Source organism: Ovis aries, chromosome 3 (assembly GCF_016772045.2).
Source record: "Ovis aries strain OAR_USU_Benz2616 breed Rambouillet chromosome 3, ARS-UI_Ramb_v3.0, whole genome shotgun sequence".
Classification (NCBI taxonomy): domain Eukaryota; kingdom Metazoa; phylum Chordata; class Mammalia; order Artiodactyla; family Bovidae; genus Ovis; species Ovis aries.
This window is the reverse complement of record NC_056056.1, coordinates 7,179,287-7,203,939: the sequence shown is the minus strand read 5'-3', so window position 1 is coordinate 7,203,939 and position 24,653 is coordinate 7,179,287. Positions and strand designations below refer to the sequence as shown.

Below are 24,653 nucleotides of genomic sequence, written 5' to 3'. Positions count from 1 at the left end.
GCTGCAGTCCATGGGGTTGCAAAGAGTCAGACACGACTGAGTAATGGAACAACAAGGGCTTTTCTGGTGGTTCAGACGGTAAAGAATCTGCCTGCAATGCAAGAGACCCGGGTTCAATCCCTGGGTGGGGAAGATCCCTGGAGAAGGAAATGGCAACCCACTCCAATATTCTTGCCTGGACGATTCCATGGACAGAGGAGCCTGACAGGCTACAGTTCACGGGGTCGCAAACAGTCGAATCCGACTGAGCAAATAACACTTTCACTTTAACACACACCAACATATTTTGTGGAGTGGGGAGGGGCGGGGGAGGGACACAATTCAACCCATTATTGGGGTCAGAAGACTCAGTCTTGGTCATCCCAATATTAAGGCAAAGAATATAACAGCAAAGAAAGTTGAGGAGTGGTGGGGAGGCGGAGGGAAATCAGGAGAATGTGCCTTTAGTACCGAGGGGGAGTGATGGTCAGCACCAGGGCTCCTTCTGGTCAAACAGGAGGTGGAAGGAGACAGGCCGTCGGGGTTAGAAATGGGGAGGATATTGGTGACCTGGACCAGACCTGTATTGGTGGAAGGGGAGGAGTGAAGCCTGTTGGCAGTAGGTTTGGAGAGACTGGGATGAGAAGCAGCGGGCACAGCAGGCAGATAACGCTTTTGATAAATTTTGTAATAAAAGGGAGCTGAGAAATGGGGTGATAGCTGGAGAGAGACATGCAGTCAGAGGTTTTGTAAAGATGAGAGTAGTTACTGGCTCCTTTGAATGCGAGTGAGAATTATCCAGCAGGGAGGGGAAATTGATGAAGGCGGAGGAAAGGGGGCGTGGCTGGGGCATGTCTAGAGGTCAGGGGTGTGGGACTTGGTGACCAGGGCAGGGCTGGGCACCTCTGGAAGCAGGAAGGAACATGTGCCAGGGGTCGGGGTGGTGGTGGCAGTCCCTGGATATTCTTTTTTAAAAAAATAATTGTATTAATATTTATTTTTGGCTGTGCTGGGTTGTTGCTGCTGTGAGCAGGCTTTCTCTAGTTGCGGCAAGCAGGGGGTCCCCTCTACTGTGGTGCTTGGACTCTCACTGAAGTGGCTTCTCTTGAAGACTCTAGGTCCCCTGGGCTTCAGTAGTTGCAGTCCGTGGGCTCAGTATTTGCCGCTCCTAGGCTCTAGAGCACAGGCTCAGTATTTGTGGCTCAGGGGCTTAGCAATCCCTCGGCCTGTGGGATCTTTCCAGATCAGGGATCAAACCCATGTCTCCTGCATTGGCAGGCGGATTCTTTACCACTGAGCCACTGGGGAAGCCCCCTGGATATTCTTATCATGTCCATCTGAAACAGAACAGGCTTGTAGGTGAGAGAGTCAGAGAGGAGGTGATGCTGACATGGTCTGGGAGGTGAGAAAGCAGAGGAGGAGTGAGTGGACCCGGGGAAGTGTAGCATGCGTGCAGAAAGAAAAGCAGCTGCTGTTTGTTAGCTGCAGATTTACCCCACACCAGGCACCACGCGAATGGTATTTCACACATTTTCTCGTTTAATTCTCCCATCAACTCTATGCAACATATATTTTTATTTTCCATTTTACAGATGTGGAGACTTTAAGACTTAGGAAGGTGATGTAACTTACCTTGCATCATATAACCTGTAAGTCTGACCTGAAGCCTGACTGCTGAACAAGTCTGTCCAAATCCCACAGGAATCCTGGGGACTTTAATTTTGTCAATTATTAAGTTACATTTTTTTTTCTCCTGTCTGTAGAAGTACTGATTGTTTATTTCAGAAAATTAGAAAATTCAAAGTCACATAAATAAGAAAAAAAATTTTAATGGCTCTAATTTTACCACCCAGAAATAATCGCTGTTAGAAAGTGATTTCTTTGCAGTAGTTTTTTCAATGCATATTAATAGAGGCAGATGTAATGTGTTTAGCAAATCCTGTTTCCTTTCTCTTCCTGGCAGGCAACTAGACTACATTTCCCAGCTTCCCCTACATGTGGGCATGTGATTGAGTTCTGACCAATGGAAGGTGGGAGGGAGTGATCTCTCTCTCTCTCTCTCTCTCTCTCTCTCACACACACACACACACACACACACACACACACACACAGTGGTCTCGTGATCACACACACACACACACACACACACACACACACACACACACACACACACCCATGCCTGACCCATAAGCTCTTCTGAGCTTCCGTGCTCTCTCCTGTTGCTGCTCATGGGATGGGAAGTGGGAAGGACTCGGTGAAGGACTCCAGGACCCTAGAGGGCAGCTAGACCATTGTCAGAAGGCTCCTGTGTTCCCAAATGACTCAGTGGGATAGAGGTCCCCCTCCCCTGATAGTTCCATGAGGGTCAATGAACCTTGGCTGTGTTGTCACTGGACTCTGGGCATTGTTTGTTAAAGCCTGAGACAGTGCCATCACATAAACATTGGAATCGTACTATAGATACAGTTTTAAGCTGATTTGTATTTATTATTACTACTATTATTATTATAAGAGAAGGGGACGATAGGATGAGATGGTTAGATGGCATCACTGACTCAATGGACATGAGTTTGAGGAAACTCCGGGAGATGGTGAAGGACAGGGAAGCCTGGTGTGCTGCAGTCCATGGGGCCACAAAGAGTTGGACACGACTGAGCGAATGAAAAACAAATTATTATTACTTACCATTTACTGCAATCTTCTTTCATATTATTAGGCAGTTTTGGATAGCTTGATTTTAATGGTAGGCCCTTATAATTATTTATGTACTCAGTCCCATATGGCTGGATATTAGGTTGCTTCCAACATTTTGGTTTTATAAGTCCTGCTCCAGTGAACATCCTCATGATATATCAGGTCACCAGATCTGGGTATGTTCCTGTTAATTTACCTTTGTTTCCTGTCTGAGCCCCTCCTTTACCTGGGCTTAAGGAGGTGCCCCAATTCCATCGACACCATATGTAAAAACGAGCGTAGTGGGATGAAACGTACATTCTTGGATCAAGGTGTGTGAAAATCTTGATTTTTCTAGAATTGACCTAATTTTGCCTTTGTGTCCCCTTGTCGGCTGACTTTGTGGCAGTGGAGGAGGCGGGGTGACAAAACTGAAAGTCAGTCTCTTCCTTTGTCAAACAATCTCTTCCAGGAAAGTATCTGGTCAATTCAAAGCCCTTAGTCCTTGTGAGGGCGGTTCCTCTGCCCCCAGGGTGTCTCCTTGCTGGTTCCTGCAGGTGGACCTGGTTGCAGGGAGCTTCTGTGGTCTAAAGGGGCTGAGGAAGCAGTGTCTCTTCCTGCTAGCTGTCACTGCACCTGCTCAGGTGTGGCTGGTTTGGTATGCACTGGTCTTTGGGCATCTTGCTGATGATGTGACTGTGGACCTTGCTTTATGGACCATACTTCTGAGTCCAGCCTCTTCTCCTCCGTGTTGGTTTACTAGGGCTATTGCAAACTGGGTGGCTTCAAACAGCAGATATTTCCTTATTCTGGGGTCTAGAAGTCTGAGGTCAAGATACTGTCTGCCACGATTCTTCTGAAGCCTCTGCAGGAGGATCCCTCATCGCCTCTGCCCACTGCTGGCAGCCCCAGGCTTGTAGCCGCATCACTCCGATCTCTGCTTGCGTCTCCTCCTCTTCTCATAAGGATGTTGACCATACGAGGATTCCCACCCTAATATCCTCATCCTAACTCGGTGATGTCTTTCAAGAGCCCATTTCAAATAATTCACATTCACAAGTACAGGGCGGGGGTGGTTAGGACCTCAACATAGCTTTCTGGGGAATACAATTCAATTGTAATAGCCTCCCTGGATCCTCAGGGCTCCCTCCGCTCAGTGTGGCAGTGAGGGTCCCTATTATGAGACTGTCCTCAGTCTCACCTGCCTGGGGACCCACAGCCGTTTCCTCTCTCCTGCAGCCTGGCCCTGTGGGCTGTAGCATCAGGCCCAACATGGATACATCCCTGGCGGGGAACATAGGCGCTACCTTGGGTATCTGCATATCCACTGAAAGTGAAAGTGAAGTCACTCAGTTGTGTCTGACTCTTTGGGACCCCATGGACTGTAGCCTGCAGGCTCCTCCGTCCATGGGATTTTCCAGGCAAGAATACTGGAGTGGGTTGCCACTTCCTTCTCCAGGGCGATCTTCCCGCCCCAGGGATCTAACTCAGATCTCCCGCACTGCGGGCAGATTCTTTACTGTCTGAGTCACCAGGGAAGCCTTTCCCATCCCCTGAACCTACCTGAATCGTTCTGCTGCCCTAGGACCCTCCGACCATCTCCTCCTGCCCTGAAAGGGCCTTCCACTTGCCCGCACTGTCTGGCAACAAATCTTTTTCTCTGTGCTACCGACGTTATCCCACATTCCGTCATGGGACAAAAGCCTCACGGTTTAAGTTTCATGGTGGTGGCAATTCGAGAGAGAAGAGGAAAAAAAATACTGAATTAGCAAAAGGGAGAACACAGCAGGAAACATTTCAAAGATCCTACGCCTGTTAAAATGTTTTTGATGGTAAGCCCCATTTGGCTTGACCTTTGAAAGTCTAAACAGATGAAAACCCTGGTCTCCCTTTAGCTGGCAGCCTGTTACTCCCATAGTAAATCCTGGCCAGACCTCCCTGTCTTTTCCTCCAAAGGCTTCTGGCTCTTGATTTCTTCTTCTGGGACACCTTTCTCCTACCCCCTGTGCTGGGGTGTTTCCAGCTCATGCTGTGGTTCTCAGCTTGGACTACACTTCATTGGTGAAGCTGTTCCCAAGCCCCCAGACAGGTAACCCGCTACGACAGGTGGCTATCACCTATTACGCTCGCGCCTGCGTGTTTTCTGTCTGTGACCCGCAGCAGACTGCAGCTTCGTGGGGGCAGGAGCCACAAACGCTTTGTTCTTGTGTTCCCACTCTTGGCACTTGGTAGGGCCCCACCCAGTGTTGGGTGAAGGAATGAAAAGCAGTGAAAGTAACACGACATCGTTTTGTATTAGATTGAACCACGTGAGCGTCCAACAGAATGTGGTCGGTTTTGACCTCCCAAAATTGCAATTGTCTGTGACTGAGGCCTTCCCAAAGCTCTCCTTTTTTTGTGGACTCCCATCACTGGGTGACGATCAGGTTCCCGGCTGAATGAGGGGGCTGAGGATGGTCTGAAATTTCCTGGGACTCTCCTTTCTCTCTTCCCCTCTCGTGTTGGCCATCAACCTTTCCAGGCCCAGAAGATTCTGTGTTGGGTGAGTCTGAATGTGTGGGATCAAATAGCCCACATGGTTTAGCCTTCTCCAATTTCTAATTGTTCTCCGGTTGCTCCATGCCCTCCGGAGTTACCTTCCTGCATCATGGCTTGGAGGTTGACCACCATATGAACTGGTGTAGCCTTGCTGGTAAGAGCAATGGATTTAGTGTCAGACAGCCCTCAGTGTGGGGCCTGGCACACAGTAGGTGCTCAATAAATGCTTGAGGCATGATGGAAAACAGATTGGAGTTTGAGTCCCAGCTCTGCTGCTTATTAGCTTCGAGGTCTTGGGCAAGTTACTTACCCTGAGTCTCTGTCTCCTCACCTATCCACTGGAGGTAACCATGTACCCACCAGGTGGAGATGATGGAGGGAAAGGGCTTTGTTGGCCTTGGGTTTGGGTCCATGTGAGGCTTCCTAGTGGTGGGAATTGACGGTGGTGGGTGTCTCTCAGCAGTGTCCTCTCTTCTCTTCCAGAATGTTCTAAGCCTCTCTTATCTGGCTTCCCAACTTCCTATCTCTTCCGCTCCGGCTACCCTGTGCCCCTCACCCAAGGATTAATTAGTGCTGTTGTCTGCGGTCTTATCACTTTCTGCTCAGCGCTCTGCAGGAGCTCCTCCTTGTCCCTCAAGTGATGTCCAGGCTCCTCCTGTGACCTCTGAGAGGCTCTCTGAGGTCGGCCTCACCCAGGCACGATTCCAGCCTCGGCTCTGAAGACACTCCTGTGCTTCAACCACACGTGTCTGTTACTTGTTGTTTCTGCCTCAGCCCCACCTAGCTTCCAGACTCCTGTTCCACTCAAGCTGTTCCTTCCACCTGGAATGTTCTTACCTCACCAAATGAGACGATGTTTGTCAACGAACTTTGATGTCAGACGGCCAACATTAAAAAAAAAAAAAAGAAAAGAACAACAGGAAATAAGAGGTTGGAGAGGATGCAGATACTTTGAAACCCTTGTGCTCTGCTGGTAGTCCTGTAAAATTGTGCAACTGCTGTGGACAACAATATGCCAGTTCCTCAAACAGCTAAACGTACACGTTATCGTACGACCCAGCAATCCTACTTCTGGGTGTGTATCCCAAAGAACTGAAAATAGGGACTTGAAGAGATATTTGTACCCCTATGTTCATAGCCGAAGAATTGATTTGTTTGAACTGTGGTGTTGGAGAAGACTCTTGAGAGTCCCTTGGACTGCAAGGAGATCCAACCAGTCCATTCTAGAGGAGATCAGCCCTGGGATTTCTTTGGAAGAAATGATGCTAAAGCTGAAACTCCAGTACTTTGGCCACCTCATGCGAAGAGTTGACTCACTGGAAAAGACTCTGATGCTGGGAGGAATTGGAGGCAGGAGGAGAAGGGGACGACAGAGGATGAGATGGCTGGATGGCATCACGGACTCGATGGACGTGAGTCTGAGTGAATTCTGGGAGATGGTGATGAACAGGGAGGCCTGGCGTGCTGCAATTCATGGGGTCGCAAAGAGTCGCGGACACGACTGAACGACTGAACTGAACTGAACTGATGTTCATAGCAGCATCATTCCCAGTAGCCAAGAGGTTAAAACAACCCAAATGTCCATAGACAGATGAGTGATTAACAAAATGTGGTTCATCCATACAATGAGATATTATTCGGCCTTAATAAGAAATTCTGACACCTGCTACAACATTTTACTAATATTATACTAAGTAAAATATGCCAACCACAAAAAGACAAAAATTGAATGACTCCACTTACGTCTGTGTGTGTTAGTCACCTAGTCATGTCTGACTGTTTGCGACCCCACAGACTACAGCCCGCCAGGCTCCTCTGTCCATGGGATTTCCCAAACAAGAATGCTGGATTGGGTTGAAAGTGAAAGTGAAAGTGAAGTCGCTCAGTTGTGTCTGACTCTTTGCGACCCCGTGGACTGTAGCCCACCATGCTCCTCTGTCCATGGGATTTTCCAGACAAGAGTACTGGAGTGGGTTGCCATTTCCTTCTCCGGAGGATCTTCCCTACCCAGGGATCGAACCCAGGTCTCCCGCATTGTAAGCAAGACGCTTTACCATCTGAGCCACCAGGGAAGTCCTCTGGATTGGGTTGCCATGCCCTTATCCAAGGGATCTTTCTGACCCAGGGATTGAACCAGTGTGTCTCGTGACTCCTGCATTGCAGGTGGATTCTTTACCGCTGAGCCACTAGGGAAGCCCAATTCCACGTATACGAGGTCCCTAAAGTAGTCAAGATCATAGAGTCAGAGGATTTCCTTGGCAGTCCAGTGGTTAAGACTCCATGCTTCCAAAGCAAGGGGCATGGGTTCAATCCCTGGTCAGAGAACTAAGATCCCACACGCCAGGTGGTATGGCCAAAGACTAATAACAATGAAAAAAAAAGATCATAGAGTCGGAAAGTAGCATGTGTGGTTGCCACGGAGTGAGGGAGGAGGGAGTGGGGAGTCATTGTTTAACAGAGATTCAGCTGGGGAAGATGAACATAGTTCTGGAGATGGGTGGCTCAACAACGTGGATGTGCTTAATACCACTGAGCTTATGCTTGAAAATGGTTAAGATGGTAAACGTGGTGTTTTGTGTGTTTTACAATTGAAAAAAAAAAAAAAGACTTTGAAGATTGCCTTTGCCAGAAGCCACCATCAAGAGATGTCAGAGGGTGGGGGACAGAGGGTGGTCTGCATAGAGGCTTCAGGCAGCCTCTGCCCTGCCGCTGGAGCCAGGCCCCCTGGAACATTTGCGACTCCACCATGAGAAGACCGAGAACTCCATGATAAGCAGGGCTGCTCTGGGGCTCCCTCTGTCCTCATCCTCCCCTTACCTGGCCTCACCTCTCAGTTCCCTGAAATCCTCTCCTCCAAAGACTTTTCAGCCCCTCCCCCAGCGGCCACTTCCAAGGCCACAGCTGGATCTTGGCTTCTCCAGGGACAGCCTCCCCCACCTGGAGTCTCCACTACCAGCCTCTCTTTCTACAGCTCCTGTATTTCCTACCTCCTGTCTTTCCACACAGTCCCTCTGAGACCTTGAACCTGATCATTCCTTGCCTGGCAACCTGTGACCCCCTTTCCCCTGTTCTTCCCCTTCCCGTCACCTCTGCCTCTCCTCACTCAGGTTACAGATGAATCCCTCGGTTGCATCTACCCTCAGCCCCCTGCCCTTTCCCTCCACTTATTTGCTGGACAAATGCTGGTCCCAGTGGAGTCCAGCGTGCTGCCTCTAGTGCTCCGGCCCCCAGGCATGGAGCTGGTGAGGGGCCTTTGCATCTTCTCGTCTCCATTTCCCTTCTCTGGCTTCTCTGCAGAGCCGTGTCACCCACATCCCCTCTCCTGGATCGTCCTTATCAGCAGGCAACAAACATGCTGGAATGTCTCCCACGTTAAAAAAAAAAAACACCACCCTTGACCCCCCCCCCCAAATCCCCCAACGCCAGCCCTGTTTATCTGATTCTCTTCTAGGACCCTCCATCGTCAGGGTGGTCTCTCCATGACCGCTCTCCTCCTGTGATCTCCTGAGGCCACTGCAATCTGTGATCTCTGAGCCACTCCACCCAAATAGCCTTTGGCAAGGTCGGTGCTGACCACTATGTGGCTGGCCCCAGAGGTTACCCTTGGTCTACTCACCAGCAGCAATGGGCACAGCTGGTCACTCCCTCCGCTCTGAACACGCCCTTCTCTTGACCTCCCACCTTTCCTCTTGCTCCTCGTCTCCCTGTTAACCTGGCCCTGGCCCAGGGATCCTGACTCTGCTTCTTCTGTCTGTCGCAGCTCTCCATGGATGGTCTCTTCCTTCCATGGGGCTGAGAACCATCTTTCTAGGGACACCCCCCTGCCAAAAGCCGCCTGCCTCTAGCTGGCCCCCTGCACCTGCACTCCAGGCCTGCCCAACATCTCTGGTGGACAGCTCACGGCTCCTGACGCTTAACCAGTTCCAAACAGTGTGTCCCCCACCTGCTAGCCTCCAACCTGCCCTCCCACAGCAAATGGAAACACCTTGCTTTCATTTCCTCAGGTCAAAACGCTTGGAAGTGTCCTCGGCGCCTGTCTCTCTTGTATCCCATCCAGACCAGCGAGTCTTGTCAGCTCAAACTTGAAACGTGCGGGAAACCTGGCCCCTTCTGGGCTCCTGGGACCCAGGGGCCAGTGGCCATCCCCACTCCTCTGTGTTAGCTGACCTTCTCCCGGCTTCACCCTCTCATTCCTCTTCAGCCTGTTTTCCGCACTGAAGCCCAAACCATCCTTATAAAACGCAAGTCCAACCGTGTCTCTCGCAGGCTCAGAATCCTCCAGTGGCTTCTCAAGGCAGGGAGAGGTGGGGGGCGAAGCCCTTGTTCCCCAGTCCTGATCTGATCCCACCTCTCCGTTACCTTGCAGACCCCTTCGGAGCCCTGCTGAGGGCAGGGCTGTGTGTTTGGTCTTGGCTGGCTCCCCTGGTACTGTGACCCGCACCCCGGCCACACAATGGTGCAAACTGGATGAACGAATAAGCGAGGAACGGGCCACAGCCTTTCCCTGGGAGGTTCCACCCTGCGCTGGAGCCCGGCCCAGTTTCCTCCAGTCCCTCCGCTTGCTCCGGGCTGCACCTGGCCCCCGGCCCCTCCCCCTAGGCCAGGTGTGCAGCCTCAAGAACTGTTCTGTCTGATTGCCAACTCTCGTCTGCAAAGGAGGTGCCACAGGGACCAAGGATTTGTGGGGCTACCAAATCCTCGTGAGCCCGTGTGAATCTCGTGGTTACCCTCCCAGGGGCCCTCCTTTCCACTGGTGGGCGTGGCAGAGGGAGCAGCGACCACGCCCCCTTACGACACACACCCCCTTTGGCCACGCCCCTCTTCAAGCCGACCAAGCTCCCGGAAGCCCAGACTTGCAAAAGCTGGCGTCCAGGAGTCAGGTCCCTCAGGCTTCTCATCTTCACTTTGAGGGCGGGGGAGGCCACTTGTCTCAAATGGGGAGTCGAGGAATCCAGATTCAAGCTCAGAGCCTGTTGGGGGGAGCTTAAGGACCCCTCCAGCATGTGTGTCCCCAAATAGCCAGGAGCCTTGCTTCTCACTTCTGACATGACATGACACCAGGAGCTGAACAGAAATAGAACTGCAGGGATCTGCTCCAATCTGCAGACTAAATTGAATTAATGTATAGGAATTCTCAGTTTTAAGTTTCTTTACTTAAAATTTTCTTATATGCTTAACACCTGCCAATACTTGCCTGTACATAACATTCAATAATAATAATTGCTGTCACCTATGCTAATCTGGGCCTTTCCCAGTGGCTCAGTGGTAAAACATCCTCCTGCAACGCAGGAGATGCAGGTTCCATCCCTGGATTGGAAGGATCCCCTGAAGAAGGAAAGGGCAACTCACTCCAGTATTCTTGCTGGGAAAAATCCATGGACAGAGGAGCCTGGTGGGCTACAGTCCATGGGATCGGAAAGAGTTGGACACGACTGAAGCTACTCAGCAGCAAGCCAATGTTATCTATTAGACATATCCCAGGCATTGTGCGCTTTCCATACAAATGTCTGGGAATCTACAGAAAGCCTGTGTTGGGTCAGTGCTACTATCTTAACTGCAGAGGAGAAAACTGAAGCTCCGAGAAGGGAAACCAGTTGCCTAGAATCACACAGCTGGCTCGGATGCAGCTGAGATTTGAACCCAGGTCCAGGTAGCACTAAAGCCCCTGCTCTACCCATCACCCTCTTCCATCTCCTTTTTTCCTTTTTTGGCCAATCTGCTAGGCATGTGGGATGTTAGTTTCCTGACCAGGGTTTGAACCTGTGCCCCTGCATTGGACGCGCAGTCTTAACACTGGGAAGGTCCCGCCCCTGTCTCCTTCTTGTTGGCACCAGAGCACTTAGACATTTTAGGGGACTGCTTTCCGGTTGCCGTCTGTATCTCGCGGTGGTTGTCCTTGTTTTTAAGGGGTTCTGCCCTGTCGTTGTGTTGTGCTTAGTTGCTCAGTAGTGTCCGACTCTTTGGGATCCCAAAGACTGTACCCCACTAGGCTCCTCTGTCCGTGGAATTTTCCCATGGAGTGGGGTGCCATTTCCTACTGCAGGAGATCTTTCCGACCCAGGGATCGAACCCGTGTCTCTTGAGTTTCCTGCATTGGTAGGCGGGTTCTTTATCACCAGGCCACGTGGGAAGCCCGAGTTCTGCCCTAGGGAGTCTTTTTGAGAGGGGCGCGCCTGTTTCACTTGCTGAGATGTGACTTTCAGGCTAAGACCTAGGAGGAGTCAAGGTAGCAGTTGCTCAGGGGGACCCGAGGGGTTGGGGTGGGAGGCCTGGGGGCTGGCCTTGTCAACCACTGGCCCTCCTGCTCGCCTACTCCCTGACCAGAGAAGACGACTCTGAGGATCCTGGGGGTGAGGGTCCTGGGACTGAACATTTATCGTGAGGGGTCTGCGTGTAAGCCAGGGGGTCTCCCCACAGCCCCAGCTCGGCCCTCACTTGCAAAATTACCATTCTAGGCTGCAAAGGGCTGTTCATCTTTGAATTCATCCTGCCATTTGGATCTAAGGCAGACGCTCCCCAGACAGAGCCTGGGAACGCCTGTCTTCTCCCCATCAGAGCTGATCACACTTTACGGGGGGGGGTTACAGAAGTTTCCGGATCTCAGAGAGTGTCCAGGTTGCTCTCTGAGCTGGAGGGGAACCAGGTGAGTTGTGGGGTCAGAGTAGGGAGCATTGTGGGCTTCAGAAGCGGGTCATGACTCAGTGGGACCCACATGGACAGAGGCTTCCCTGCCCACACTTGGGCCGGGTGATCGACTGGCACCTGGGACATATGCCGCCAGCCTGCGTGCCTGGCCCCCGACACTGCCAGCCAGTGCACAGGACTGTCTCTGCCTCCTCTGCTTTGGGGAAACAGAAGGGACAGACAGCTGCCAGCCCTTTCATGTATGAAGTACTCCTTCCGTCTTGGCCTCCCCCGTGGAGGACCATTCAGGGACTGTCCTAGCACCCGGGTGAGTTTCTCACTCTTTGTTACCACTGCCCGTTTTCACTCACATATCCCTTCCTAAGACTTAGAATTGCATTCTCATAAAGGAAATTGCTAGTGTATGTAGTGATTATCATCTGACTTACCTACTTCACTGAGAAATCAAGAGGATAGTTTGTGAAGATTTGGGGGGTGGCCTCCTTCCTCTTGGAGAAGGAAATGGCAACCCACTCCAGTATTCTTGCCTAGAGAATCCCATGGGCAGAGGAGCCTGGTGTTAGTTCTAGGTCTTTATATGAGTGTTCAACTTCAGCTTCTTCAGCATTACTGGTTGGGGCATAGACTTGGATTATTGTGATCTTGAATGGTTTGCCTTGGAAACGAACAGAGATCATTCTGTCATTTTGAGATTGCACCCAGGTACTGCATTTCAGACTCTTTTGTTGACCATGAGGATTACTCCATTTCTTCTAAGGGATTCTTGCCCACAGTAGTAGATATAATGGTCATCTGAGTTAAATTCACCCATTCCAGTCCATTTTCGTTGGCTGATTCCTAAATTGTCGACATCCACTCTTGCCATCTCCTGTTTGACCACTTCCAACTTGCCTTGATTCATGGACCTAATATTCCAGGTTCCTAGGCAATATTGTGTTTTACAGCATCGGACTTGACTTTCATCACCTGTCACATCCACAATTGGGCGTTGTTTTCCCTTTGACTCCGTCTCTTCATTCTTTCTGGATTCTAGTAGCATACGGGGCACCTACCGACCTGGGGAGTTCATCTTCCAGTGTCCTATCTTTTTGCCTTTTCATCCTGTTCATGAACTAGAATCCAGAAAGAATGAAGAGACAGAGTCAAAGGGAAAACAATGCTCAGTTGTGGGTGTGGCAGGTGATGGAAGTCAAGTCCGATGCTGTAAAACACAACATTGCCTAGGAACCTGGAATATTAGGTCCATGACAATATTGCCTAGGAACCTGGAATATTAGGTCCATGAATCATGGGGTTCTCAGGGCGTCCCTAGTGGCTCAGAGGTTAAAGCATCTGCCTGCAGTGTGGGAGATCTGGGTTCGATCCCCTGGGTCGGGAAGATCCTCTGGAGAAGGAAATGGCAACCCACTCCGGTATCTTGCCTGGAGAATCCCATGGACGGAGGAGCCTGGTGGGCTACAGTCCATGGGGTCGCAAAGAGTTGGACAGGACTGAGCGACTTCACTTTCACTTTCACTTTCACTTTCATGGAGTTCTCAAGGCAAGAATACTGAAGCGGTTTGCCTTTCCCTTCTCCATTGGACCACGTTTTGTCAGAACTCTCCACCATGACCCATCTGTCCTGGGTGGCGCTACACGGCATGACTCATCGTTTCATTGAATTAGACAAGGCTGTGGTCCATGTGATCAGTTTGATTAGTTTTCTGTGATTGCGGTTTTCACAATGTCTTTCACTTGTCTCTTGCAGGGAGGTAATGACAGTACATATCTCTCAGCAATAAATGAGGTTGGTCCCTCCCTTGCAGGGAGCCCCATCCCCAGGATCAGTGGCTGGTGGGGGGCTGTCCCCCACTGGTCAGGTCTTCCCCGCTGTTGATGAGCAACCCCAGTGACATAGGAGGGGGTGATTCCAGGATCCCTACTGACTCCCTTTTTCCCTCTCCCTTCGTTTCCTGGAAGAGCGGCTTATACCTTCTAATACTTTCTAACAGAACACCGTGGCAGGCAGTGACAGCTGGATAGAACCTGTTGACAACTGTTTCTTTTCGTCGTAATTCACCTTTACTTTTAGCTTCTATTTATGGCGTTGGGGGTCTTAGTTTCCCCCTTCAGTATTCAGATAAAGTTCCCAGATAGACACATTTACAGGTAAGAATAGTTGATTCATTTAAAGAAAAATGTCAAATAATACAATGATTCAGATTGACTAAGACCTACTGAAGGTGATACCTGAAGGATCGGGCCAAGACCAGCAGCTGTGGATAGAGTTTTACTCTTTCACTCTCATCAGGAGACTTGGTTGACGCTCACTCTGTGGTTGTCCCAAAGGTGGTACTGCATTTGGCCAGGAGGGGTTTGGGCCCTGGGTGCTGTGTCTGTGCTGAGCGCAGCTTTGGGGACCCTCCCTCCTCCAGCAGCCTGGCAAGGTTGGGGCTGACGTGACTCCTATTTTAAGGCGAGAAAGCTGATCAGAGAGGTCTGGTGATGTGCTCAAGGTCACCCAGCTGGCGAGTTGGGGCGCGGGCCTGACTTCACCTCGGGGTGAGAGGTCTAGTGGTGGTGGGGTCATTCCGGTCACCCAGTCCTCGTCATCTGGATGGGGAAGGGGCTGGAGAAATGGAAGTGTGCTGGGGTGGGAGGGGCTGGGAGGACAGAGTGGGGCCCAGGAGTCTGGGAGTGTGTATGGGCCTTGGAAGGAGAAGCCTGGAACCCAGGGACCCCGCCCTCCTGGGATCTGCTGTCCACGCCACCACCCAATTCTGCAGGGGTCTCCTCTCACCAGGCACTCCCCCACCCCCACCATGGCAACCCCTGGGGCATACAGTGGCATTGAGCAAGACACTTTGGGTGGGGGTGGCGATGTGTAGAGGGAGGGGTTGCTATGCTAGCCATTGGTGGCCACTGGCCTGGCACACCTGGGTGGACCTAGAGGGTTGCTGGGCACCCAGGTCTGGCTCCTGGCTGCAGAGCAGAGGTTTGGGTCTCCTCCCAACCCCCGTCCTGTTCCTGTGTATCCTCTGCCCATCAGTCCCAGGAGGGGCTCTGGAGGAGCTCTGCTGGGTTGGGTGCACTGAGGAGGGCCTCGGTGAGGGGAGCAGAGTGGGAGTTGGGGTCCTCAGCTTCCCCTTCCCTGCAGAGGGAAAGCCTGAGGCCTTATGGGCAGAGGGGCTTTGGGGGCTCCTCCCTGCCCTGGTCTCCCTCCTCCCCTTAGGAGAGGTCACAGGGGGCATCCAGGCCGTCCCACTTGGCCAGCTCTGCCTGCTGCTGCCTGCATCACGTCGCCCCCGGCAGGGCTCCTCCCCTCCCCGCTGCCCCATCCCGCTGCGTGGTCCGAGCACGCTAACCCCTCAAAGCACGGAGGAGTGGACTCGTGGTAATTGCTCAATAAACTTTACCCATGTGTTATCATTAATACCAAAGTGCTTAAAAAGCTAGAGGAATCGCAGTATTTTATAGTAACTATAAATGAAGCATAACCTTTAAAAGCTGTGAATCACTATACTGTACACCTGTAACTTACATTATATAGTGCATCTACTACACTTCAATTTAAAAAGTCATTGCCAGGCCCCCTACTCAAAAAAAAAAAAGCCTGGAAGGATTAAGAGGAGCCTTTTAAGAATCACTTTCCCTGGTGGCGCGAGTGGTAAAGAACCTCCTGCTAATACAGGAGACGCAGATTCGAACCCTGGATCAGAAAGATCCCCTGGAGAAGGAAATGACAACCCATTCCAGTATTGCCTGGGAAATCCCTCGGACAGGGGAGCCTGGTGGGCTACAGTCCATGGGGTCACAAAGAGTTGGACATGACTGAGCACGCACAGGCTTTTAAGCACGACGGTGGGATCTTAGGGTGGGAGGTCCTTTTATGAAGCAGGAGTGCGATGTCAGGAACCCCCTTGCCCACAGCCTGTAAGGGAGGGGTCTGTCTTGTCCCCTCCTCCAAGATCATCCTTTGGGGGTGGGGTGCCTCCCAGACCTCCCTGCGTGGCCATCCAGTGGGCTGAGCCTCCGTTCATTCTCTGGTGTTTCTGCGTGAGAACCTGAGCTGGGCGTCCCAACACCTTCTTCTGGTAACTCCACCCCTGGTGTGGTGCCTGGCATGGAACGGGCGTGGAACCTTTGTGAATCAGTGAAGGGCGGCATCGCGGTTATCCGTCCCTGCCTCACAGAGGACCCTGAGGCTGAGAGGTGAAGTCACTTGCCTGAGGACACATAGGAGGGTGGTGGTGAGTGAGCCCTCCAGTCAGTGCCAGACGGCCTCCCCACAGAGCTCCCTGCCTTGGCCCCACACCCTCCTGGGCAAGCCAGGATTTTATATCCATTCGGGCCCAGTGGGCTGAGAACATGGGGCAGGGGTGTTGGAGGTTGTGGAGCTGATCTGTCCTGCTGTGCTTGGCAGGAGGCTTCGCAGACCCAGCAGGCTGAGAAGGGAGCAGGAATCCACAAACACGTTAATTATCTCAAGTTCAACAGGCATGGCTCCTGTCGGGGACCAGGAGGCAGGGTCTGTCTTTGCTTGTTGTTTCATTACTTTCCAAGTCTGGGACCAGTGGCTTCTGGATGGAGTCCTATTAAACTTCCATCTATTGGATTCATCCATCCATCCATCCATCCATCCATTCAGTAAAATATTCTCAAAACTGAAAGACTCCTTAGAGATACCGCTATTTACCCTGAGTTTGTTTGCAAGTGGGAAGATGATGGTTTCGCTGATTCCACATTTCTTGATCACCTGTGATGCGCTGGTCAGGTGGTCTAGTTCAACACCTGAAACACCATGGCTGCCGTCCGTCTTGTGACTGGAACTCCTCACCCAACACTGTAATGTGTGCATTTCCCCGTGTGTCAGATTTCCTTGTGAGCACTGCTGCGCGGTGCGGGACACCATGCCTCAGGGGTCTGCCACCTGGATTACCGAGAAGGGGAGACCCTCCCCCGTTCAAACCGGGTCCCTCAGCACCCCTCCCCTCTGTCCAGGGACCTCATCCTCAGGCTTCAAGGCCTGGCTCAGTTCTGCCTCCTCCATGAAGCCTGCCATACCCCGCCACCCCAAGCCCATGCTTTCTCCTCCAAAGCCTTTGACTCTCTGCCTCGTCTTCCCTACCCCTAGCTCTCCTACCCCTCTTCCTCCTCGTAAATGTAACATCGCTTCTCTTGCTTTCCAAGCTTCAGGTCGGAGCTCAAAAGTCACCTCGTCAGGAACCTCCGGGACCACCCCTTGTAGTAATACTTCTCTCATCCCTCTGTTTATCCCCAGGCCCACAGGTCTGTTCATTCAGGAGAGAGACTTCTGTTGAAGGGGCTGGGTAACTGCTAAATGCAGAAAGACCTGCCTTATAGGGCTGCCAGATTTAGCAACAAAAGGAAAAGTACAGCACAAATTTCAGATAAGCAACAACTTTCGAGTATAAGCATATCCTGAATATTGAATGGGATATACTTACACTTTGAAAATATGTTGTTTATCTCAAATTCAAATGTAACTCAGCATTTTGTATGTAACCTGGCAACCCTACTCTGTTCCACTCCTCTCTTTGCCCCCTTGTCATGCACTCTCAATAGCCAGATGATGGGGGTGAGCTGCTGGTTGAGTGTGGCGGCAGGGGTCTTATCTGTCTCAGCCTCTGCTGTGTGCCCTGCCCTCAGCAGAGAACCGGACATGAATCTGTTGCCAGACTGATACCCATCGATAGGTCAAGTGCAGGGGACCCCACCCTGAGCCCGTGGCATGCGAACCGTTAGTTGAGGCATGTAAGATCTAGGTCCCTGACCAGGGATCAAACCCAGGCCCTCTGCATTGGGAAGGCAGAGTCTTTGCCCCTGGACCCCCAGGGAAGTCCCAAGAGATGCTCTTTTAACTCTTGTAAGATGGCTATGATTTGGTGGCTCAGAGGTTAAAGCGTCTGACTGCAATGCAGGAGACCTGGGTTTGATTCTTGGGTCGGGAAGATCCCCTGGAGAAGGAAACGGCAACCCACTCCAGTATTCTTGCCTGGAGAATCCCAAAGATGGAGAAGCCTGGTGGGCTACAGTCCAGGGGATGGGCTACAGTCCGGGAGCTTCCCAAAGAGTCAGATATGACTGAGCGACTTCACTTTCTTTACTAAACACCAAGCCTCATACTGTTTTATACACATCAACTCTAACAGCAGCTCTGCAGGGAAGGCGTTATTAGTTACACTTTCGATGGGAAAGTGAGGTTCAGAGAGGGGGTGTATCAGCCCCAGGTCACGCAGTGGGGAGCAAACCTTCCTCCAGCCAGGCCTACGCGCCCCCACTCCCCCAAGGTGTGAACTGGGATGGAAGACTCTGTAGTGAAGATGCTTGCTGAGTGGACTTACAGTGTGGAGCTTGCGTGAACTTGTCAAGTTTCTGAGCTGCCTTTCTTCCCAGGTTAACCCTTTCCCTACTGATCTCGCTAATGCAGATGCTTTATTCTGCAAGCCCTGCTTCTTTCCACGTTTGCTGCCAAGGAGACTTTGCTCCTCTCCAGAATTCTGATTTAAGGAGGATTCGAATGAATGAGAATCTGCTGAACAGAAACTCCTGACATGGCAGGGAGGTGGCCGGGTGACTGGAGAAGGGGGATAAGCTGGGCAGACCAGGAGGTGTTCAAATCCAGGCCCTGCCCTTGATCGGCTCTGTCTTCAGGCAAGTTACTGCCTCAGTTTCACCTTTTCTCAAGAGGGAGTTAATTAATTCAGACACCACAAGGCCCCAGAAGTGCCATCACTGTGGCTGCTGCTGCTGGAGGTAATTAGGGACAGGGCATGGCAGCCTTTCCCTGGGGGCCCTGGCGCAGAGGAGCCGCAAGCACCGGACTCCGAGGAGCCCTCAGGCATCTTTGCAGGTAGGGCCTGGTCTCTGGCTCCTCCACTGGGAGCTGCTGAGAAAAGAAACCAGCCTCTCCACCTGGCCTAGGGCACCATGGTCAAGGTCAGCCAAAGCACTGATCAGTGGGTCCCCGCACGGATCTGCCTTCTCTCTGAGGCTATCTTGACTGTTGGTGTGTGTGTGTGGATGTGTGCATACGCACGAGTGTGTGTGTGTGTGTGTGTGTGTGTGTTGAGGAGGAGACGTGGGCTGCACTCTAGGCAAGAGGAAGGGTGTGTGCTCACAAGGGTGTGTGTCACCTGGCTGAGGAAGAGTAGCTGTCCTTGCTCCAGGAAGGTGGCTGCTTTCCCAAATTGTCACCGCAGCCTCTCACGTGTGCTTGGAATAAAATGCAAACTGCCCCAAGGCTCTTGGAGTCCCAAGAGCTGGCTCCTGCCACGGGGCTCACCCCACAGCCCGTCTCAATCACCCCAAGTTCTTTTCTTGGCCTGCCCCGTGCCCTCCACTGGAGCAAATATCCATCACCCATCAGCTGATTCCTCCCTGGCTCCCCAGAGAGGCCCCTCGATGGTCAATGGACACTAGGTGTCCTCAAGCCCCCTCCACGGTTCTCTCAGCCCCAGCCGGCACACAACCTCCTCCAGGCTCCGTCTTCATATCCTCTCCGACTCCTCAGTATCTGCTGAACGGAGTAGGAAGTGGGCTGCCTCAGTAAACTCGCGTTTTCGTTTAGCGCCTCATCCTCACCGCACACACATTCATCCATTTCTTTGTTCATTCAGCAAGAAACACGAGGCCCTAGGAAATTCAGGGTAGACGCCAGCGGTCCCTTACCCGGGAGAATCTGTGTCCAGCCAGGGGTGTGTGTGTGGGGGCGCGGGATTGGGGCGGTGAGGTAGGAACCGAGCAGGTGAGGAGAGAAAGCGAAGCCACCTGGTGATTTCTCTGGGCTCCTCCAATTCCAGGTCGCTCCGCTGTCTCCCACACATTCTCTCTTGTGGTTGGCAAGAGATTAATATATGCAAATACCATTTTCCTAGGGTGGCTTTAGCCTTGAACCCCGTGGATTAAGTTACTTGATTTAAATACATATTTGGGACCCATCCCCACACACAATATACATGTATAAATCCTAAACCCCAAACAAAATCCCCTCATTTCACATGTGCTGCGGAGCTAATCTCAAGTCCTGTGGGCATTTCAGCAGTTAAGATGGTTCACGGGGGTTGCTGAGATTTTATTTGGAATATCAAATACCTGTATAATATGGAATGTTCCCAAACAGGGCTTGCTAATACCAGCCAAGGAGGGGCACAGGGGATGAGCTGGGTGCTGGAAGGGTGGTGTGAGGGAGCCTCTGGAGTGAAACAGGCCTGTTAACCAGTGAAGAGGGAGGTGACGCCACAGTGGTTGTCAAGGAGCCAGGCTGGGCGCCCTTAGGAGCAGAAAGGGACAAGAGGGACCACTGGGTCTAGACTGTGGGTTCCTTGAAAGTGAAAAGTGAAAGTGTTAGTTGCTCAGTTGTGTCCGACTCTTTGCAACCCCATGGACGCTAGCCCGCCAGGCTCCTCTGTCCACAGAATTTTCCAGGCAAGAATACTGGAGTGGGTCGCCATGCCCTTCTCCAGGGGATCTTCCCAACCCAGGGATTGAACCCCAGTCTCCTACATTGCAAGCAGATTTTTTTACCCTCTGAGCCATCAGGGTTCCTTAGATGCCTATAAGGAGGGTTTGGGAGCAGTTGTGTCCAAAATTGAGACCTCCACCAAACATTCCCCAACTCCGTTGGAAGGACACGCGGGTGGGCAGGGCAAACAAGGCCTGGGTTTGGGAAGGACAGAGCAGAGACTCTGACAGCGTGGCCACCAGGCAGCCTAGACTGCCTTGGCCCGAGACAACAGGAAGTCCGTTTCCCCAGTAAGTCCTGCCAGACTGGGGACTCAGCCTCCCCAGTCTTCCTGTAAAGGGGGTATCATCTGGTGGATCACCTGTCCTTCAGTAAGAGCTTGTGCCTGGCCTTTGTGTTCCCTACGCAGCAGGAGCATCTCAGCAGTGCTCACCTTCCTCCTAGACACTGTTCTTCCTGGAAACTTCCAGACTCCCTTGGTTCCCTCTGCCTGGAGCTCTTCCTCAGAGATCAGGGGGCTCACTCCCTCCCCCTTCAAGTCTTGGCTCAAGCTTCACCTCTTCAAGAAGTCCACTCAGAGCAACCTGTCCAGACCCACCCCTGCACACCCTACCCTTTACCCTGCCTCACTTGGTTTACCCATGATCAAGTGGGGTTAAGTGTTAGTGCCTCAGTCGTGTCCGACTCTGCAATCCCATGGACTGTAGCCCACCAGGCTCCTTTGTCCGTGAATTCTCCAGACAAGAATACTGGAGTGGGTAGCCATTCCCTTCTCCAGAGGATCTTTTCTGACCCAGGGATCAAACCCGGATCTCCTGCATTGCAGGTGGATTCCTTACCATCTGAGTCACCAGGGAAGCCCATAAATTCTAGGGATGTGGCTTAGACGGTAAAGCGTCTGTCTACAATGCGGGAGACCTGGGTTCGATCCCTCGGTCGGGAAGATCTCCTGGAGAAGGAAATGGCAATCTACTCCAGTACTATTGCTTGGGAAGTCCCATGGACAAAGGAGCCTGGTAGGCTACAGTCCATGGGGTCGCAAAGAGTCGGACATGACTGAGCGACTTCACTTCACTTCACAAGGATTTTTCAATACCTGCAAATCAATCAGTGTGATATATCATATCAACAAATTGAAGAATAAAAACCATATGGTCGTCTTCATAGATGCCGAAAAATCTTTCGACAAAATTCAACACCTGCTTATGGTAAAAACTCTCCGGAAAGTGGGTATAGAGGGAACTTACCTCAACATAATAAAGGTCATATATAACAAGCCCATAGCACTAGCCTCCTAACCAACTTCATGATTTATTTTTTATGATGTTTCCTGTTTACAGAGCCCTCTCTTCAGCCCGTCATCAGAATGTAAGTTCCTTGAGGCAAGGGTCTGCGTTTGTTACGTCCGCTAACGTAACCCTGAAGAGGACTTGGCAACCCACTCCAGTATTCTTGCTTGGAGAATCCCATGGACAGAGGAGCCTGGTGGGCTACAGTCCATAGGGTTGCAAAGAGTCAGACATGACTCAGCAACTTGGCACGCACAGTGTAACCCTAGGTCTGGCACACAGTAGGTGCTCAGTCAATGCTTTGTTGATCCCTTGAATCCCTCCCCACCCTCTGGCTCGTCAGGAGCTGGTAGACCAAGGCAACGACAGCCTTCAGTATCAAGAAACCACCCAGCCACCCAGAGAATCTGCTCAGTCCTCGCTGAGCACTGCCCGCATAGGTGCCAAACCGAGGCCAGGCTTCTGCGGTAGGTGGAAAGGGGCTGGAGGAAGACCCGCCCTGAGTTCACACACAGCCCTGCCTGAAGTGCACCCACCCATCCCTCCGCAGTATCACAGGAGGCTTCCCAGAAGGGGGCCCACGTGGAGTTGGGCATGAAGCTGAGGGGCGAGTCTTGAGGGCACGTGCGACAGAGCTGTCTTTGCTGTGATATTTATATAACTCACCAGGCTCCCCTGGCTTACCGTGCACCTGTTATCTTTTTCCATTCATTAACTTTTTTTTAAAGATTTTTTTGATGTGGACCATTTTTAAAGTCTTTATTGAATCTGTTACACTATTGCTCCTGTTTTATGTTTTGATATTTTGGCCACAAGGCATGTGGGATCTTAAGTCCCCAACCAGGGATTGAACCCATACCCCCTGCATTGGAAGGTGAAGTCTTAACTACTGGACCACTAGGGAAGACCCAATCCATTTACTTTCAATCCATCTGTGTCTCTATATTTAAAGCATAACTCTGCAGTCTCTTTCCTACCCTCTTCGCACTATTATTATTATTTACTGGTTGCTTAAAGGATTAAAATAGTCATTCCTCCCTAACTTTTCAACTTGGAGTTAACATTGAAAAGTTAACTAAATGCATCACATAAAATGTAAACTCCCATTGGCTCCCACCCTGCTACCCATTATGCTATAGTTGAGACCCTGATGCTGGGAGGGGTTGGGGGCAGGAGGAGAAGGGGACGACAGAGGATGAGATGGCTGGATGGCATCACGGACTCGATGGACATGAGTTTGAGTGAACTCCAGGAGATGGTAATGGACAGGGAGGCCTGGCGTGCTGCGATTCATGGGGTTGCAAAGAGTTGGACACGACTGAGTGACTGAACTGAACTGAACTGAAGTGTATACAATTTTTACTTTAGACAGTTCTATATAGTTTACAGAAATTAAGAGGAAAAAATCATCTTTTCTACTTACTTAGGTATTTATCATTTAAAACAATTTTTTCAAGATTATTTAATTTTAATGTTTTTAACACCAGAAACTTTTTGTATTGGGGTATGGCTGATTAACAATGTTATGATAGCTTCAGGTCTGTGCTTCTGGAGATCTAAATTTCCATTTTATACTCTTTCCCTTTTAGGATTGCTTATAGTACATGTCTTCTGGTGAAAAGTCCCTATCTAAAAAGCAACTTTTATTCATTGGAAAAAGAATATTTATTTATATGTAAAGCTGAACCACTTTGCTCACCACCTGAATCTAACACAGTATTGTAAATTAACTATCTTTCAATTTTAAAAATGGTTTTTAAAAGTCTAAACTTTTGTTCAATCTGAAAGCGACTGTCTTGTCTGCAATCTTATAGGGTATTTTTGCCGGATATAGAATTATTGGGTTGAAGAATTTTCCCTTTCTCTTTTTAAAAAAACCTTTAGTTTTGAAATAATTATAGATTCATAGGAAGTTCAAAACACAGAACAGAGAGAGTACTCTGAGCCAGTTTCCCCCAGTGGTTATGCCTCGCACAGAGTGCAACGGCAGAGCCAGGAGACTGGCATCGGCACAGTGTGCGTTCGAGTTGTGTGTTGCTTTTTCACATGAATGGATTCTTGTAACTACCACAGCCACCAAGATGCAGACTATTCCATCAACCAAAGATCATCCTCAAATAGCCCCTTTATAGTCATACCCAACCTCTGCCACCTACACCCCTAATCCTAGCAAACCACTCGTCTCTTCCCCGGCTCTATCATCTTCTCATTTAGGGAATTTCGTGTATGAAGTTATACACCACGTCATCTTTTCAGAATGACTCTTTCAGTCAGTGTGATGCCCTGGAGATCCATCCATGCTGTTGTGTGTATCAAATAGTTCATTCCTTTTTTGTTGCTGAGTACTATTCCATGGTTTGTTTAAAACTGCTCACCTACTGAAGGGCATGTGGGTTATTTCCAGTTTTTGGCTACTACAAATCACTATGAACACTCATGTGCAGGCTTTAGTGTGGCTACAAGCTTTCATTTCTCTGGGATAAATGTTCAGAAGCTTGATTGCTGGGCCATAAGGTAACCCTACATTTAGTGTTTGGAAAAGCTATCAAACCATATTGCAGAGTGGCCTGACCATTTTCCACAAGAACGCATGAACGACGCAGTTTCTCTGCATCTTCACCAGCATTCGATTTTTTTTTTTTGTATTTTATTATTTTAGGTGTTTTAATAGGTCTGTAGTGCTATCTCATTGTGGACAAAATTTGCATTTCCTTAATGGCTAATGATGTTGAACATCTCTTTTACATGCCTATTTGCCATCCGTATACTGTCAGTGAAATATCTCTTCATATATTCTGTCCATTTTCTGATTGGATTGTTTGTGGGGGGGTTTCGCTATTGAGTTCATTTTCTAATTGGATTCTTTGCAGGATTTTTTGCTATTGAGTTTTGAGAATTCTTTATAATCTAGATATATGCTTTTTGTTGGATTATTTGTGATGTTAAATATTAGGTGATTTGCAAATCTTTTCTCCTAGTTTGTGGTTTGTCTTTTCATCCTCTTAATACAGTCTTTGGCAAAGCAAAACTTTTAAAGTTTGATGAAGTCCAATTTATCAATTTTT

General features: G+C 50.4%; 1 long non-coding RNA gene across 1 annotated transcript in view; it reads left to right on the top strand.

The window, feature by feature from the left end:
* The first annotated feature begins 403 nt into the window (after positions 1-403).
* LOC132659375 (uncharacterized) overlaps positions 404-24,653 on the top strand; it is a 43,757-nt gene continuing 19,507 nt past the window's right edge. The window contains exon 1 of the long non-coding RNA XR_009599738.1: positions 404-6,602. This is a non-coding gene — a long non-coding RNA (uncharacterized LOC132659375). The remainder of the gene's footprint in view (positions 6,603-24,653) is intronic.